The sequence below is a fragment of the Bombyx mandarina genome, chromosome A1 (assembly GCF_030267445.1).
Source record: "Bombyx mandarina strain Sakado chromosome A1, ASM3026744v2".
In the NCBI taxonomy this organism is placed as follows: domain Eukaryota; kingdom Metazoa; phylum Arthropoda; class Insecta; order Lepidoptera; family Bombycidae; genus Bombyx; species Bombyx mandarina.
This window is the reverse complement of record NC_143234.1, coordinates 21,862,838-21,879,319: the sequence shown is the minus strand read 5'-3', so window position 1 is coordinate 21,879,319 and position 16,482 is coordinate 21,862,838. Positions and strand designations below refer to the sequence as shown.

Below are 16,482 nucleotides of genomic sequence, written 5' to 3'. Positions count from 1 at the left end.
AGTTCTCGGGGAAAATCTCGAAAAGTTCGACGTGTGACCCACAGACACAGTCTACTGAGTTTCTCGTCGGATCTTCTCAGTGGGTCGCGTTTTCGATCCGGTGGTAGATTCTGCGAAGCACGGCTCTTGCTAGGGTTCGTGTTAGCGACGTCGTCAGGTTTGAGCCCCGTGAGCTCACCTACTAGTTAAGGTTACGCTGATATAGCCTCTCAAGGCTCTCAGCTTAGGTAGGTTAAAAAAAAAAGTACGATGAACAAAATGAAAATGAGCTTAGACAATATTTTCAATTGTGGCTCGTACGATTTTTCAAAGCGTAGACGTGCAGAAGATGTAGTGATCTGAGGTTAAGCTGGAGTGAGCCTTTCAGATTTAAAAGTAACGTATTCGTGAATCAAATTAATTGCACGGTAGTTCTTGATTTAGACTAGAGCATCTAAAGGATAGTAGCGAAGGACATTATTAGCTATAAATATGTAAGTTGATCATTTTTTGGATATTTATAATTTATTTTTTTATTGCTTAGATGGGTGGACGATCTCACAGCCCACCTGGTGTTAAGTGGTTACTGGAGCCCACCATCCACAACGTAAATGCGCCACCCACCTTGAGATACAAGTTCTAAGGTCTCAAGTATAGTTACAACGGCTGCCCCACCCTTCAAACCGAAACGCATTACTGCTTCACGGCGGAAATAGGCGGGGTGGTGGTACCTACCCGTGCGGACTCCCAAGAGGTCCTACCACCAGTGATTACGCAATTTATAATTTTGCGGGTTTGCTTTTTATTACACGATGTTATTCCTTCACTGTGGAAGTCAATCGTGAACATTTGTTGAGTACGTATTTCATTAGAAAAATTGCCTGCGGGATTCGAACACCGGTGCATCGCTTCATACGAATGCACCGGACGTCTTATCCTTTAGGCCACGACGACATCAATCAATGCAATTAATGCAATTCTTAACTAATAAATAATGTATCTGTTCAATAATATTAGGTATTATTTCCCACTTGCAAGAACCCCTCCTCGGGTAAAGGCCTCCTCCTAGGATAGCCAATCTTTTCTGGATTGCGCAATTTTAATCCAAAATGTAGTTTAGTAGTAGTAGTACAAAATATACGAAGCTATAAAATATGTAAATTGATAATTTTTTACTGAACGCTGAACTGAAAAAAGATGGGCATAAACATTAATGGCCAGTACATCTCACACTTGCGGTTTGCAGATGACGTCGTTCTCATGGCGGAATCGTTGCAAGATCTGCAGCAGATGCTGAACGGCTTAGCAGATTCTTCACGACGAATTGGACTACGGATGAACATGGATAAAACCAAAGTGATGTTCAATGGTTACATTAGCCCGGGTCCGATCGTCGTAAAGGGCTGCCCGCTTGAAGCTGTTGATGAATATTTATACCTCGGGCAGACGCTGCAGATGGGTAAACACAGCTTGGAGAGGGAAGTCAAGAGAAGGATCCAACTGGGCTGGGCGGCGTTCGGCAAACTGCGTGGAGTCTTTTCATCGCACATACCACAGTGCCTGAAAACGAAAGTATTTAACCAGTGCGTCCTGCCGGTAATGACTTACGGAGCCGAAACGTGGACACTCACAGTAAGGTTGGTCCGTCAGCTCAAAGTCGCTCAGCGAGCCATGGAAAGAGCCATGCTCGGAGTTTCTCTGAAGGATAAAATCCGGAATGAGATTATTCGACGGAGAACTAAAGTCATCGACATAGCTCAAAGAGTCAGCAAGCTGAAGTGGCAGTGGGCTGGCCATATATGCCGTAGGACTGACGATCGCTGGAGCAGACGGGTTCTCGAGTGGAGACCGCGCAGCGGAAGACGTAACGTGGGACGCCCCCTGGCTAGATGGTGCGATGACCTCCGCACGGTGGCCGGCAAGAAGTGGATGAGGAGAGCAGCAGACCGGGCTCAGTGGTGTAGATTGGGAGAGGCCTATGTCCAGCAGTGGACGACTGTGGGCTGTTGATGATGATGATGATGATGATGATAATTTTTTAGATATTTAAAAGCGTGAAACAAAAGCGGATCAAACAGTCGTGGACGCTCAGTGACTCAAAAAACAAACGCTGGTCTTTTAAGCTGGTAGTACCCTGATAGCTATTATATTTATAGGCTGGAATAGTCAAATAACCGTATACGTAATACTTCGTTCGCTACCTACTCTAATACCTGTTAGCCAAAAAAAAAGAAATGATTACGAATGAAAATGAGAAAAAGTGATTAATATTTTTTATCGTTTTTGGTGAAGATTAAAAAATCTAAATGCTTATAATAATAAAATGTAATTCATTGAACAAAAAACGGAAGAAATAATAGAAACGCTAAAAGAATCAAATAGAAAAAACCCTCCCAATGCCATGTTGTAATGGAAATACTACTGAAGATATAACCCGAGGATTCTATGCAACATCATAAGATGAAATGTTGCGTCGAGATGCCCACATAATGTAGAATAACGGCAAGAAGAAGAAGAAATTAGGGCATAAGCTTTTACTCTACAGAGGAATCATTAAACAACTCACACTCATACCCAATCCTTATTGGGATTAGATGCCCAAACGGGCTCTCTACGTCATAAGTAGTTACTGAAACTCGCTAATATCATAAAAACCGATTCCGTCTATCATCAGGTCAAAGCTTTACTTTACAACGGTTGTTCCACCTTTACACCGGATAGAATGACTAGTCGCGGTCCAAATATGTAGGATCGTATTAATCTGAGCGCCTCGCAATGCGCCCTAGCCCTACCGCTAGTAATTAAACAACTATGCATTGCGCAATACGGTCGCGAAAATATTTTTATGTTAATAGAACGGCAAAGATGATGGCACCATGGATGGAGGGTGCGCGGGGGAGGGGCTTCGCACGCAGCGGCCACAAGCGTTCGGATCTCCGATCGGAGCGGTCGTTACGCCCGCCCAGAGCATCCCAAACGCGATCGTATCCAGACGTACTAAAAATGAAGTGATGTGGACGTGTTTGTGCCTATGTGATTGTTATTTTTGAACGTATGGAATTATCTCCGATCGGAATCTCGAGTTCCTTCAATGGTGAGTGATTGATTTATTTAAAACGAAAAAAAAATTTACGAAACATCAAAATTAATGAGTCAATCAAATTTCAATACTATAATTACGATTTAATAAGCCGTTACCATTATATTTTGGCGTTCGTAACTTAAAATGCGGAGACGAGAATGAGATTTCGAAACGTTACAATAAATTACATTGAACGTAATTTACAGAATGTTAATCCTAAAGTTATTAGAGTTGTAGAGCCGTCTGTAGTACATCTAGGAATTTAATTGTAATGTAAATAAGAAACGTGGGTAACAAGGAACAGGCTCGCGTTATTGGATCAAGCGCAAATCGGTGCGAACATTACGTTTAGTCAAATCGTATGTGGTGGCTCTTCCGAACACCGATTTTTTTATTTAGCGTAATTTAAATATAGCTAAAACATGCCGTTAGGGATTGTCAATGAGCAGTATAAAAAGTTTTTTGTCTTTCGCAAGTTTTTAAAACGTCATAACTATTTGGTCGCTTTGGATGCAATTTCACTGCTTGAAAATCTCGGTGCTTACTTTAATACCGACCTCAATTAAAATTATCATTAAATGAGTACATATAATAAAAATATAGTGAGAGAGAGAGAGAGAGAGTATTATTTATTGTACACTAAAAAAAAAAAGCAAAACATTAAATACAAAAAAAATGTACAATTGGCGGTCTTATCGCTAAGAGCGATCTCTTTCAAGCCCATCAGGTGGATAAGAAACGTTTGGAAATGAATTGCATGCGGTGTCTATCGATTGAAATATATATAGGTATATATACACAAATACACACACATACACATATACTCGTACATACATATATGTATAATATGCACAAATTTACGTCTTAATTACGATTATTATAAAACAAGTAAAATTAGAAGAAGAAAGTTTGCGATACCGGCAAAATATCTTCTCAATCATCTTCGAAAATGACGAAACACGATCGACTTTAATTACGTCTTTATTACTGTTAAAAATATACTGTAAATACCTATGTCTATAAAATATTTCTAAACTAAATGTTTTTAAATGACGAGCTATGGATACTAGAAACAGATGAATGAGACCAAAACAAGAACAACTTGAGCGAATATGAAGCTCCTTTTTACTTTGTTGTAATCAAACCTGGGTCCCAAATTCGCCAATTGTTTTAGACTTACAAGGCGATCGCTTAAAAGTATTTGTGATCTACTCCCAACTTTTATTTCATATTAATCTACAAAACAATAGGTACTTATACTATTGAAACACTAACTTATTAAACAAAATACGGTTTTAGAGAAACGAATAAGCTTATTCAATGAAAACATCATTTTTGAGCAAATTATTATAAATTTATTAAGTATTAAGTTATAATATTATTATATATAAGTTTTTATGTGAACCCATTTTTTTTATTGCACTTGTAGGCAGACGAGCATACGGTCCACCTGATGGTGAGTGGTTACCATCGCCCATGGACTTCAGCAATGCCAGGAGCAGAGCCAAGCCGCTGCCTACCGTTTAATACTCTCCACAAGCCTCGTTTGAATTAAAAAACAGAACAACGATGCAATTATTTTTGATAAGTCTTGTTTAAATAATAAGCGTACCATGTAAAATAGAGAAATGTATATATATTATTTGAATATTTTCGTCAAAATCAAGTCACTACATTCGTCGCCGCGCAAGTATTGTTATTTCGCCCTGGAAATTTTGCTATTCTCCAACAATATTATGTTTGTACGACAGGAAACTGACTAATAACTAATTCACTGTTTGTTAATAAGGCACATTGCTCATTTCTATTAGTGAGGGAAACTGTCTACCGTGCAAGCTGTAAACAGTTTCTAACACTTAACCTTATTGTAGTAACCATCCTCCAAGTCAATGGTAGAATAGGTAGTCGTCATGATAATCGCCTTATCGTTGCCGCCGCTGACTACTCCCCGAATCATGACCACGCAGGAGCCAGTCACCGTCGACGCCCTAGACACGTCCTTACGGATCCATCAGACCCAATAACCTTTGCATTAGACGCCTTCAACTCTAGCACTAGGAGCAGGCTTAGGGACCCCGGTAACCGTACTCTTCGAACTCGACAAAGAGTTCGCCGTGCAACCTAACCCATGAATCATTGCTGAGTTTCTCGCCGGATCTTCTTAGCGGGTCGCGATTACGATCTGGTAGTAGATTCATTCGCGAAGCAGCTGCTCTTGAGCTGTTAGGTCTCCTTCGGAGGCGCTCGGGTCGCTGTTAGCAAATCCCACCCCTCCTGGCTGAGCCTTTGCTCGCCCACTTGTCCTGGTGAAACTGGAAAGGCCTCCGGGCCACGAGTAATCCTTCAATCATAAAAAAAAAGAATAGGTAGTGTAATTGTTTGATGTGATTTCCTTCGTGATTGTTACTTCCTTACATTAAAAGTTGAATTGGTTTTCGTTATCGTGCTCTCTTGTCCTATAGTTGTAATGAACGTTGTGTACTTAGCACATTTGTCCTGATTAGTTGTGCGCGCATGGCTTATGTTACAAACCAATTTTTTTACTTGTTCTTACTTATTGTGCATCTTTTCTTTTTTCGCGTGCAATATGTATTGTGTGGCTGATGAAAAATAAATAAATAAACCATCATCATCATTCTCCTGCTCTTCTCCCAGTCACTTGTTGTCCATGTCAACATGTTTTCTCCTTCCATACTCCTCTATCATATACCATTTCTTCACTCACTCCCCTCTTACACAGATCGTCTTTCACGCAATCCATCCATTTTTTTTCTTAGGTCTACCTCTTGCTCTAAAGCATTTCTTCAGATTCACAGTTAAAACTCTCTTAATAACCTCATTATTATGTTCACCCATTTAAGTAATTAAAAGAACAATCAAATTTACAAGAACTTTCCTATATTTTTAGTAGATCACAATGAAGGAACCTTCGGGAATTGGATAAATTCGACAGTTTAAAAATTTTAATCACATCTGTTATAGCCTACTGAGTTTTTTGCCGGACCTTCTCAGTGGCTGGCGATTCCGATACGGTGACCGGAAAAAAAACAATCTTTTGTACATTTATTTATTTAATAAATCTTCTTTGCTGGTCTTACATCTTCGAAATATTTATTACTGGTTAATTGAATACCAAAGCTCTGTTTTGTATTTTATCTACTAAATATAAGCGTTTAGATAAATCTAGCTCTAATGGATTCCAAAACTTTTTGCATTCAGAATTGACACTATTTTTTATTATTTTGCATTCGACTAGAAAATAATAATGTAAAAAAACATTTTCAAATCTTACGTTTTAATTATCTGATTTACCATTTCATGCTTGCAGGTTACTGCAATGCTATTATTATTTTTCAGTAACGGGTCTGACAAAAACCCTATGGTATTGAGTAGTCGCCTATATAGAGCGCAATGTCAATGTCATTAGGCACCTTGAGACGTGAACCCAAATTCTTAACTTTTTTTTTTTTTTTTTTATTGCTTAGATGATTGGACGAGCTCACAGCCCACCTGGTGTTAAGTGGTTACTGGAGTCCATAGACATCTACAACGTAAATGCGCCACCCACCTTGAGATATAAGTTCTAAGGTCTCAATTATAGTTACAACGGCTGCCCCACCCTTCAAACCGAAACGCATTACTGCTTCACGGCAGAAATAGGCAGGGTGGTGGTACCTACCCGTGCGGACTCACAAGAGGTCCTACCACCAGTAATTACGCAAATTATAATTTTGCGGGTTTCATTTTTATTACACGATGCTATTCCTTCACCGTGGAAATCAATCGTGAACATTTGTTGAGTACGTATTTCATTAGAAAAATTGGTACCCACCTGCGGGATTCGAACACCGGTGCATCGCTCAACTCGAATGCACCGGACGTCTTATCCGTTAGGCCACGACGACTTCAAAACTTCACTTCAAACTGGACGCTTCATTTTATACACATGCCTACTTCGCGGCAGAAATAGGCGGGATTTTGAAACCTACCCGTGCGGGCTAAGATTATGCTCAAACACTATATCAAATGTTCTCGGAGAACACTGTTGCGAGTTCTTTGGTGAATCCATTAGCACCAACAAACTTTTCACAATGCTCTCGGGGATAAATAGAGTGGTGCTATGTGTTTTGTTAGTGCTAGACTAGACTAGACTTTGTTAACTATAAAATTATTTACGATCACATTGTTTCAATTTCTTAAAATAATTCACTACTGTTGTTAATGGTATGTGTATAGAAAAACCATTTCAAATGAATGTTATCCTAGTACATTTCCAAACCATCGGTTCCAGCGTTACGAGCTTTTAAGCTTATCTAACGTTTATTGCTTTACATGAATTCTTATACGTATAACTGAGCTTTAACGTGAATTCACATATCCGATTATTTACTAGAGATACGCGTGGTATATTTTTATGCTGAAGTATGAAAGGTTTCGACCAAAAATTTTTCAATCTTATAGGAATTCCATTAGAGTTCAAAATGATTATTTTTTCCAAAATTTAAACTTAAAAACTCATGTAAAGTTGCAAAAATGTCTCTTAAACCAAATAGTCTTTTACCTCTCGATATGTACTAACTAATGCTCCCATTTCGTTTTTGATATTAACTCGAAGTGTTCATTGGAAGAATTGATACTTTTAAAATTTAAAGGTATTGAAGGCTCTGCGTCATTACTCTAAGTTTGTATTCAAGGCAAACTATAATATACAGGGGTGTTACAAAAGTACCCGTAAAGCCGAAAGGAGCTTAAATGGGGCCTTATAAAGAGTCCATTCACAATATTTAAGAACCGTAGTAATGTTGTATAATATATCCCAAAAAATTGAAAAAAAGATTATTATTTTCAGTGATGTGCAAATCCTATTTCAGTAAAATTAAAGAGTAAATAAACTACGCATAATGTCCCTACATTTCTATCCAATTCGCGGAAGGACAAATATTTCGACAAGTACGACAAGTACTTGAGTTTAATGACATCCTCGTAGAGGTAGCAAACATTTATGAATGAAAAAATAGAAAAACTATTAAAATTTTAATTAAAATTAAATTAAAATTATTACTTTCTGTTAAATAATCTGGTTCCCTGACATGACAGCTTACTAGGGTTGACAAAATTTTTGGCTTTGTTAATTAATTATATTTTCTACGGGGTATTTTGTAACAAGTTGTATAAGAAAATAAGGAGGCTAAGATGGTACAGATGTTCATGATGGATGAAGGGGAAATCTCCTGTATCCATTTTTGATAAAAAAAATACTCAAAGTGGCCATGTATAAGTAAAACACGCAACAATATACGAACCTCAACGTTGCCAATTCACAAACGAATGCTTAAAAGTTAAACGAATTTACAAACTTCGAAGCTCAGAGCTTTTCCGAACGGTCCCGATTGTTTAAGGACTGTTTGTATAAACGAAGACCATTCATTAGTACCGATCCTTGCAGCCGTTTTCGTAGTCCTTTTTCACGCCCCAGCTTGTAATAGGCTGGAGTTGTGACACCTATTATATTGTGAGTATTAAGCGCTGCGTTCATCGACAGTGCGTTTCCAGAGGTCTTTTTTGCCACGTACCATCCGGCTATGGAATGAGCTACCTTCCACGGTATTTCCAGAGCGCTATGACATGTCCTTCTTTAAAAGAGGCTTATGGAGAGCATTAAGCGGTAGGCAGCGGCTTGGCTCTGCCCCTGGCATTGCTGAGGTCCATGGGCGACGGTAACCACTCACCATCAGGTGGGCCGTATGCTCTTCTGCCTAGAAGGGCAATAAAAAAAAAACCTAATTTTTATTAGTCCAAAATCAGTCTTTTACCTTTGTACTTGGTATAGGCATGGAGTGAGTTTAACAAAACAGTCAACAGGTTAATTATAATGCGAAAATTTTAAGAGCTTATTATTAACAATAGGCTTTTTAGTGATACTAGTGGTCCCGCAGTAGTCGAGATTCGACTATAATTAATTGGAATTGTAAGTTTGTACACTATTATGATTGTATATTTTATACTTCTATAATCACAAATTCCGCCATGACTACACTATAAAAATATTAACAAAGACAAACAATATTTAATCTATTCTCAATTTGACCACAGACGTCAAGAACAAAAGTTTGACAATAAATAGTATGCATGCGTGTGTGCGTCAAATACATGGTATGTAGTGTGTGTAATGTTTTCTTTATTGATTTAATGTACATTTTATGTATTATTTTAAAAAAAAAATTTGCATTGTGCACTTCTTCTCTATATTCTGTATAAGTGTGGAAAATTTCATACTCCTCCGTCCGCGCAATTTTCGTAAAAAGGGATACAAAGTTTTTGCTTCACGTATTAATATATAGATTTACTATTCTTCATATACCTACAGAGAGTCGTAATGGTAGGTTGAGCACTGACGGATTTTTTTAATTTCAATTTTATATTATGCTTTCTCACAAGTTAGAACTATGTGCTGAGGTTTGAAAATTAGGATATCCAGCTACGGATTCTTGTCCTTCTTCAAACGAGGTTTTTTAGAACCCTCATCAGTAGGAAACAACTTGGCTGCATGGCTAGCATTGTTGATGTCCATGAGCGCCGTACTACTTATCATCAGGTGGACCGCATACTCGTCTGCCTATAAAGGCAATAGAAAAATAATTGCAATCCAATTGAAAATTGGGTTTCATGTCTCAAGCTGGGTGGCCCCATTCGCATTTTAACTACGGGCTTACATCAACCGTAAGTGAATGCAATAATAATGCCGCCCGTACAATATTTACGAGCAAGAATTCGATTTTTACAGCTGTCAGGTGCGTACAAAATTGAAATTAAGCGATTTCATAAATTTTACGGTTATGTCGTTTCGCCTCGAAGGGTCGTGTTTGTGGATGTCAGAATTATGTTGTTTTTTTTTATGTATATATATCTATATATTAATACGTGAAGCAAAAACTTTGTATCCCTTTTTACGAAAATTGCGCGGACGGAGGAGTATGAAATTTTCCACACTTATAGAGAATATAGAGAAGAAGTGCACAATGCAATTTTTTTTTTTTAAATAATGCATAAAAGAGACATTAAATCAATAAAGAACACATTACACAGATTAACCATGTATTTGACACACACACACACGCATGCATAATATTTGTTTATTGTCAATCTTTCGTTATCCCTTATAGTTTGTAGTCAAATTGACAATAGATAAATATTGTTCGTCTTTATTAATATCTGTCTAAAGTGTAGTCTTGGTGAAATCTCGAAGTATAATAGTCTTTGACAATAGAATCATATAATACTGTACAAACTTATAACTTCAATTAATTATGGTCGAATTTCGACTACTAAGGGACGACTAGTTTTTCTTATTTGATACTGCGCTCACGTTGCGTACCAGAGAGGTGTGTAACAAACTTTTAAAATAAAACGAGCGACGATATGAAAATTTACAAAAGTTTCTACGTAAAACTGTGTTTAAAAATTAGATCGCTTGATTTTTTAATGAACTTTATCCGTTTGTTACGTCAAGCTCATTATTACTTATAAGTTAATATATTATATTTATCGCAATCGAATAAGTATAACAATAATACAAACAATTGATGGTCAAAGGTTAATTTTAATTTGTTTTTAAAATTATGCATATTCACGAGGTACAAGAGATTTTTTTCGTCTTGACTTCTGAACGGCATGCTATCTTCCACCATTGTTTTAAGCTCTCGTGGCTATATAAATTATATACAATACTATTTAGTCTATATCTTAGCACGGATTTTAAGATATATAAGTTCTAAGATATCGGTTTAGTTACAACGGTTGCTCCACCCTTCCAACCGAAACGCATTACTGCTTCACGGCAGAAATAGGCGGGGTGGAGGTACGTACCCGTGCAGACTTACAAGAAGTCCTACCACTAGTAATTACGCAAATTATAATTTTTCGGGTTTTGATTTTTATTACACGGTGTTATTCCTTCACCGTAAAAGTCAATCGTGAACATTCATTAAGTACATATTTCATTAGAATAATTGGTAGTAAGTACGTATGTATGTTGAATTAAGGTTAGACTGTTAAAGGACTGTAACTATACTGAGATCTTAGAACTTATATCTCAAGATGGGTGGCGCATTTACGTTGTAGATGTCCATGGGCTCCAGTAACCACTTTACACCAGGTGGGCTGTGAGCTCGTCCACCCATCTAAGCAATAAAAAAAAAGGAATTAGAAATTTGAACACGACATATTATGAATGTGTCTGTGTATCGGGAAAACTTTAATAGTTACATCATAACAAGAAACGATTGATAAGTACTGTTGCTTACTACCATAATAGAACAGAAGATATTTGAAAAATACCTGAATCGCACTAACGACGTTTTCAATATGATCTTGCATAAATACAAGTTCTTCAATATTACACAATAAACACTCGGACCTACATCTGATCTACTAACATTATTATACCCCTGGATCTCTAGCATTCGACCTGTAATCTAACTCATCATCAGCCTGCTGAGTTTTTCTCCGGACTTGCACAGCAGGTCCCAATTCTAATCAACTAGGGCGCGTATATTCGCGTAGCAACTGCTCTTGAGCTGTTAGGTTTCATATGGAATTTCTTATGGCTTATTTTCTGGCTGAACCATTGCTCGCCCACCTGCTGGGTCGCCATTATTGCTTCCTTCCTAAAAAAAACATTCGGACCGTCGGTTTACGAAGACATGGACATGTGATGCGTAGAGAGAAGATGCATGTGACTAGGAGATATATGGAAATGTTAGAGCAAGGTAGAGGGGGAAGAGGTCGACCGAAGAAGACATGGATGTAGTGTGTGAATGACGATATGAGAGAGAGAGGAGTGAGTGTTGAGGTGACGGCTGATAGAATAGAATGGAAGAGAAAAATTAGCTGTGCCGGCCCCACCTTGTGGGATAAGGTGGAGAAAAAGAAGGTTTACGAAGAAATTGGCCCACACGGTGGACGATCTTTCATTTGTGTGAAACCTCCAAAATGTTTATCATCATTAAAAATATCCAGAACTCTAAACCCACACTAAATTAAATTTCCAAAGACCCTAACTTAAATTTAATTAAGTACTATTATTTTATTGGAGATTCGCGTGTCGCAGATTCAATTAAAATCACTTTAAAACTTTTAAATACTTTATAGTTTTTCGTAGTCACGAACGACTAAAGTGTTATTCGTCGAATTTTGTAATATTATGTCCAACTAATATTTTATTTTCTAAAATAAATTATTGTTAATGAATACAAATCATTCAGGAGATATTTAGGTTTGTGGGATTCCATTTTTAGTCCTGACTGTTTATTTATACAGCTTCATATTCCCAAACAAGACGATGCTAAGTGTTAGATAATCGTCAGCCATCTCCTCTATCGAAGACGCCAAACAAGATACCAAAACGGTGGACACATTAGTTTTCAAATGTAAATTACAATTACGTGATACGTCACTCTGACAAGATTCACGTTAGACAAGATGGTTTGGGAACAAAGGAACTTCGTGAGATAAGACCAGACAAAAGGAACAGAGAACCAACGTGTATTACTACTAGTTGGTGCGTGACGTAATATGACGTGCTTGATGTTGAAGAGAGGCTTTCTGGAAAATCTTGTGTTTGAAATTTAATATCAACGTCTGCTGTTTCAGTGTAATCTATATATTAATACGTGAAGCAAAAACTTTGTATCCCTTTCTACGAAAATTGCGCGAACGGAGGAGTATGAAATTTTCCACACTTATAGAGAATATAGAGAATAAGTGCACAATGCTAATATTTTTTTTAAAGTAATGCACAAAAGATAAATTAAATCAATAAAGAAAACATTACACACACTACATACCATTTATTTGACGCACACACGCATGCAAACTATTTATTGTCAAACTTTTGTTCTTGACGTCTGTTGTCAAATTGAGAATAGATTAAATATTGTTTGTCTTAGTTAATATTTTTTATAGTGTAGTCTTGGCGAAATTTGTGATTATAGAAGTATAAAATACAATCATAATAGTGTACAAGCTTACAATTCCAATTAATTATAGTTGAATTTCGACTACTGCGGGACCTCTAGTAAAGTTTATTTGATAAAATTGTCAAAATACAAATATTCTAGAAATGTTAATACGTGAATTCCGTACCAGCTCACAGGTTAATTGATGAATGTGCTTTAACCATTGGCTATCAACGCTGGTTTTACTAGAGGCACAATCAAGCCTCGGTAGATGAAAGGCATACATCTTTATAAATCATCTTACCCCTCAGGAACACCCTAATGGAGGATAGATGATATATGTACATCGCGTAATATTTCGCAATAACAATTTTTTGTAATTTTGATTAGGAAATTCAGAGCTGGACAAGGAACTTCTACGGCTAGGTATTTTAGGTCTTCATCGTATTCATTAAATAAAGAAGCACGTTTAACGTTGAAATAATTTATTTTTAATTGGTTTCTAGATCTAATTATATCGAGGGGCAAAAGGATATAATTTGATTTAAAAGACATTTTTTCGAATTTACAGAAGAGCCATTTAAAGTTTAAAATTTGGATATAATATAACAAAAAACCTTCTTCAGCTAATCGAATGGGGAAAACTTAATTGAAGTTCAATTAAAAACATCGAATTGTTTAAAGTAATACCAAATAAAACCGACCTTTTTATTGTTTAGATGGGTGGACGAGCTCACAGCCCACCTGGTATTAAGTGGTTACGGGAGCCCATCGACGTCTACAAATTAAAGGGGCCACCCACCTTGAGATATAAGTTCTCAAGTACCTATAGTTACAACGGCTGCCCCACCCTTCAAAACGAAACGCATTACTGCTCCACGGCAGAAATAGGCAGGGCGGTGGTACCTATCCGCGCGGACTCTAAAGAGGTCCTATTACCAGTAAAATGACTTAACTACAAAGATAAATACCGCGTATTAAGCCAAATGTCAAATGACCTTTCACCTCTCGGTATACTTAGCTTTCCCCTTTTTTTTTCAGTTCCCACCATCGTTGCATCTTACTGAACGAACTCCGATAGTTCTGGAACAACTCTCCTCTCGTTTGCAATTCTCACGTTCTGCTTTTGGTCGATCACAGAAACTAATTGCTTCCTTTACCGTTAAACTACATCAAAAGTAAACTTAATCGCGGTATGGCGCGCACATGGCGGTACCTGGGTCCCCGCCCAGCCGGAGTGGAGGAGCTCGTTGGGGTTTAGTCGCTAGTAGTTAAGCTGCCCAGCTTGCCTTTCTAAAGGCGTAGTCTCCTATGACTAATTGGGGGAGGGCGCGGATCTCGGTTCGCGACCTCTCCTTCTTTTTCCACTGGAGGCGCGGAGCCCGAAATAACCAGGTCCGACCCCCGTCGGAAGGGTGGGTATCCGTAAAGACTAGGATTACCCATCGACACAAAAAAATAAAATAAAGGTAAACTGTGCGAAAATAGAGTCCCATAAAATTATATTTAAAAGGCTCGCAGAAATAACAGCGACACTGTATTACTTAAACATAACTTTCTTCTATGGAGGAATGTACATTGCAGAATAACTTTTAGATGCCCATTCATTCATTTTATTCATGCTTATTCATCAGCACCTTTTAAAGTTATTCAAAGAACTCGAAAGCTCACTGATACAGACGAACTTAATGAACTAAGTTTTATAATTGAAAATATAAGTACAATATGAATTGTTTTGATTATAACCAACTTTTGTTAACAAAATTTTGTATTTCTATATTTAGTTGTGGCAGGGGGTTGTTGCAAAATTATAATTTTGCGGTTTTGATTTTCATTACGCAATGTTTATTCTTCATCGTGGAATTCAGTCGTGAACATTTCTCAAATACCTATTTCATTACAAAAATTAGTATCTGCCTGCCTGGATTCGAAGACCAACACAGTCGCATCGCTTGATACGAATGCACCGGGAGTCTTATCCTTTAGGCCAAGACGACGACGTTGGTAAAGGTACTGACTGACGTACAATAGATGGCGCTTGAATAGTTTCAACATATATGGATGGGTTCATAAACTCAGCAACTCAGATTTAGACCTCACATCCCAAGGTGGGTGGCGAAATTATTGTTGTGATGTCCATGGACTCCGACAACCACTGAACATCGGATGGGTCGTAAGATCGTTAAACTACCTATAAAATAAAAATATTAATATTAATATAGATTGAAAACTGTAGATGCATGTAACGTCATTCTAATAAATAAATAAAAAATACTCTGTAATCCGGTTCATGTTAGTTAAGTGGATAGAATAGTAAAAAATTAATAAAATATTTAATTAGTGTTTCATTCCATATTTAACGTGGAGCCCACCGCGGGGAATATCTACCATTAAAAAGCTTAAGAAACTTTTTCGTCGGGTAATTTGAAGAGGGATCTTAGTTAGCTTAGTGTCTGTAATAAACTCTTAATTATACAGTGCGATTCTAGTCAATGACGAAGAGTCGGCAATTTTCTAGATTGGGTCATAGCTTAGCTAAGAGATAACAATCATTTGGCATTAAAAATTTGATGGCCCCAAATTCAGTGAAAGCACGAGAGCTTAATAAAAAAAAGCTCTCAACTATTAAACGTAAGGTGTGCTGTTGCCTTATTAACTTTTCCCTGGAAATATAAAAAATAATCTTGAGGATTTTTTTATGGGAGAAAATTTTACCTGCGAAGGATTAAGGGTATTAAGCCTCAATTACGTTTTTTCTTTTTTTTTTTGGGTTCTAATCAGCGTGTTTGGGTACCATAAAAATGAGGGATGGCCGAAAAAATCTTTCGGTAGCTAATTTAGAAAATTGCTTAGCGTTTTGCGCGTTTCAATCTCCTGTTTTTATCTCGGGTTGGGTTACTGGGAAATACGAGTGAATACTGACACAGTTTAGTACAGTATACAATACAACGCTGGCGGTACCGTGCGAATGTGTGGAACTGTATCACTTATATGTTATAGATCCAGACTCCAAGGTCTGGACTCAATCCGATCACATACTAACAGTCGTGATAGTCACAAAAAAAGGGTGCGTGTACTTATGTACGCGCGTAAGAAGTTATACTTTATTTTTATTAAATTTATTTCTTTTTTTTTTTAATATTAAACGATTAATAATAGATATTTAACGTTAATAATTTAATAATATTTAGTATGAATTATATTAAATAATAATTTTGTCATTTATATTACTAAATATAAATGACAACTAAATACGGATAGTTAACCTGAATTGTATTGGAGCACTTAGGAAGGTTGATGAGCACAGTTTTTTCACAAATATTTTCTAATATTAATTAGTATTGATTTAAATATTCAATTTAAATCACTTCTGATTATCAAAAAGGAACGTGAAATGTTAAATACTGAGTTTCAACGTAAAGTCGTTTAACTAATTCAATAAAATATTTATTCATTAAAAAACAT

General features: G+C 36.9%; 1 protein-coding gene and 1 long non-coding RNA gene across 3 annotated transcripts in view; one reads left to right on the top strand and one right to left on the bottom strand.

The window, feature by feature from the left end:
• Nucleotides 1-1,260: 1,260 nt before the first annotated feature.
• LOC149499644 (uncharacterized) lies at nt 1,261-1,789 on the bottom strand. The gene is made up of 2 exons (XR_016325639.1): nt 1,611-1,789; nt 1,261-1,539 (listed from the first exon to the last, which is right to left on the bottom strand). It is a non-coding gene; the product is annotated as an uncharacterized LOC149499644 (long non-coding RNA).
• A 1,105-nt stretch (nt 1,790-2,894) lies between these two features.
• LOC114241699 (uncharacterized) overlaps nt 2,895-16,482 on the top strand; it is a 44,371-nt gene continuing 30,783 nt past the window's right edge. Inside the window, exon 1 of one of the 2 annotated variants that reach the window (XM_089739431.1) lies at nt 2,895-3,073. The gene's annotated coding sequence lies outside the window, so the exon portion shown is untranslated. The remainder of the gene's footprint in view (nt 3,074-16,482) is intronic. The other variant, XM_089739432.1, reaches the window with a different exon arrangement.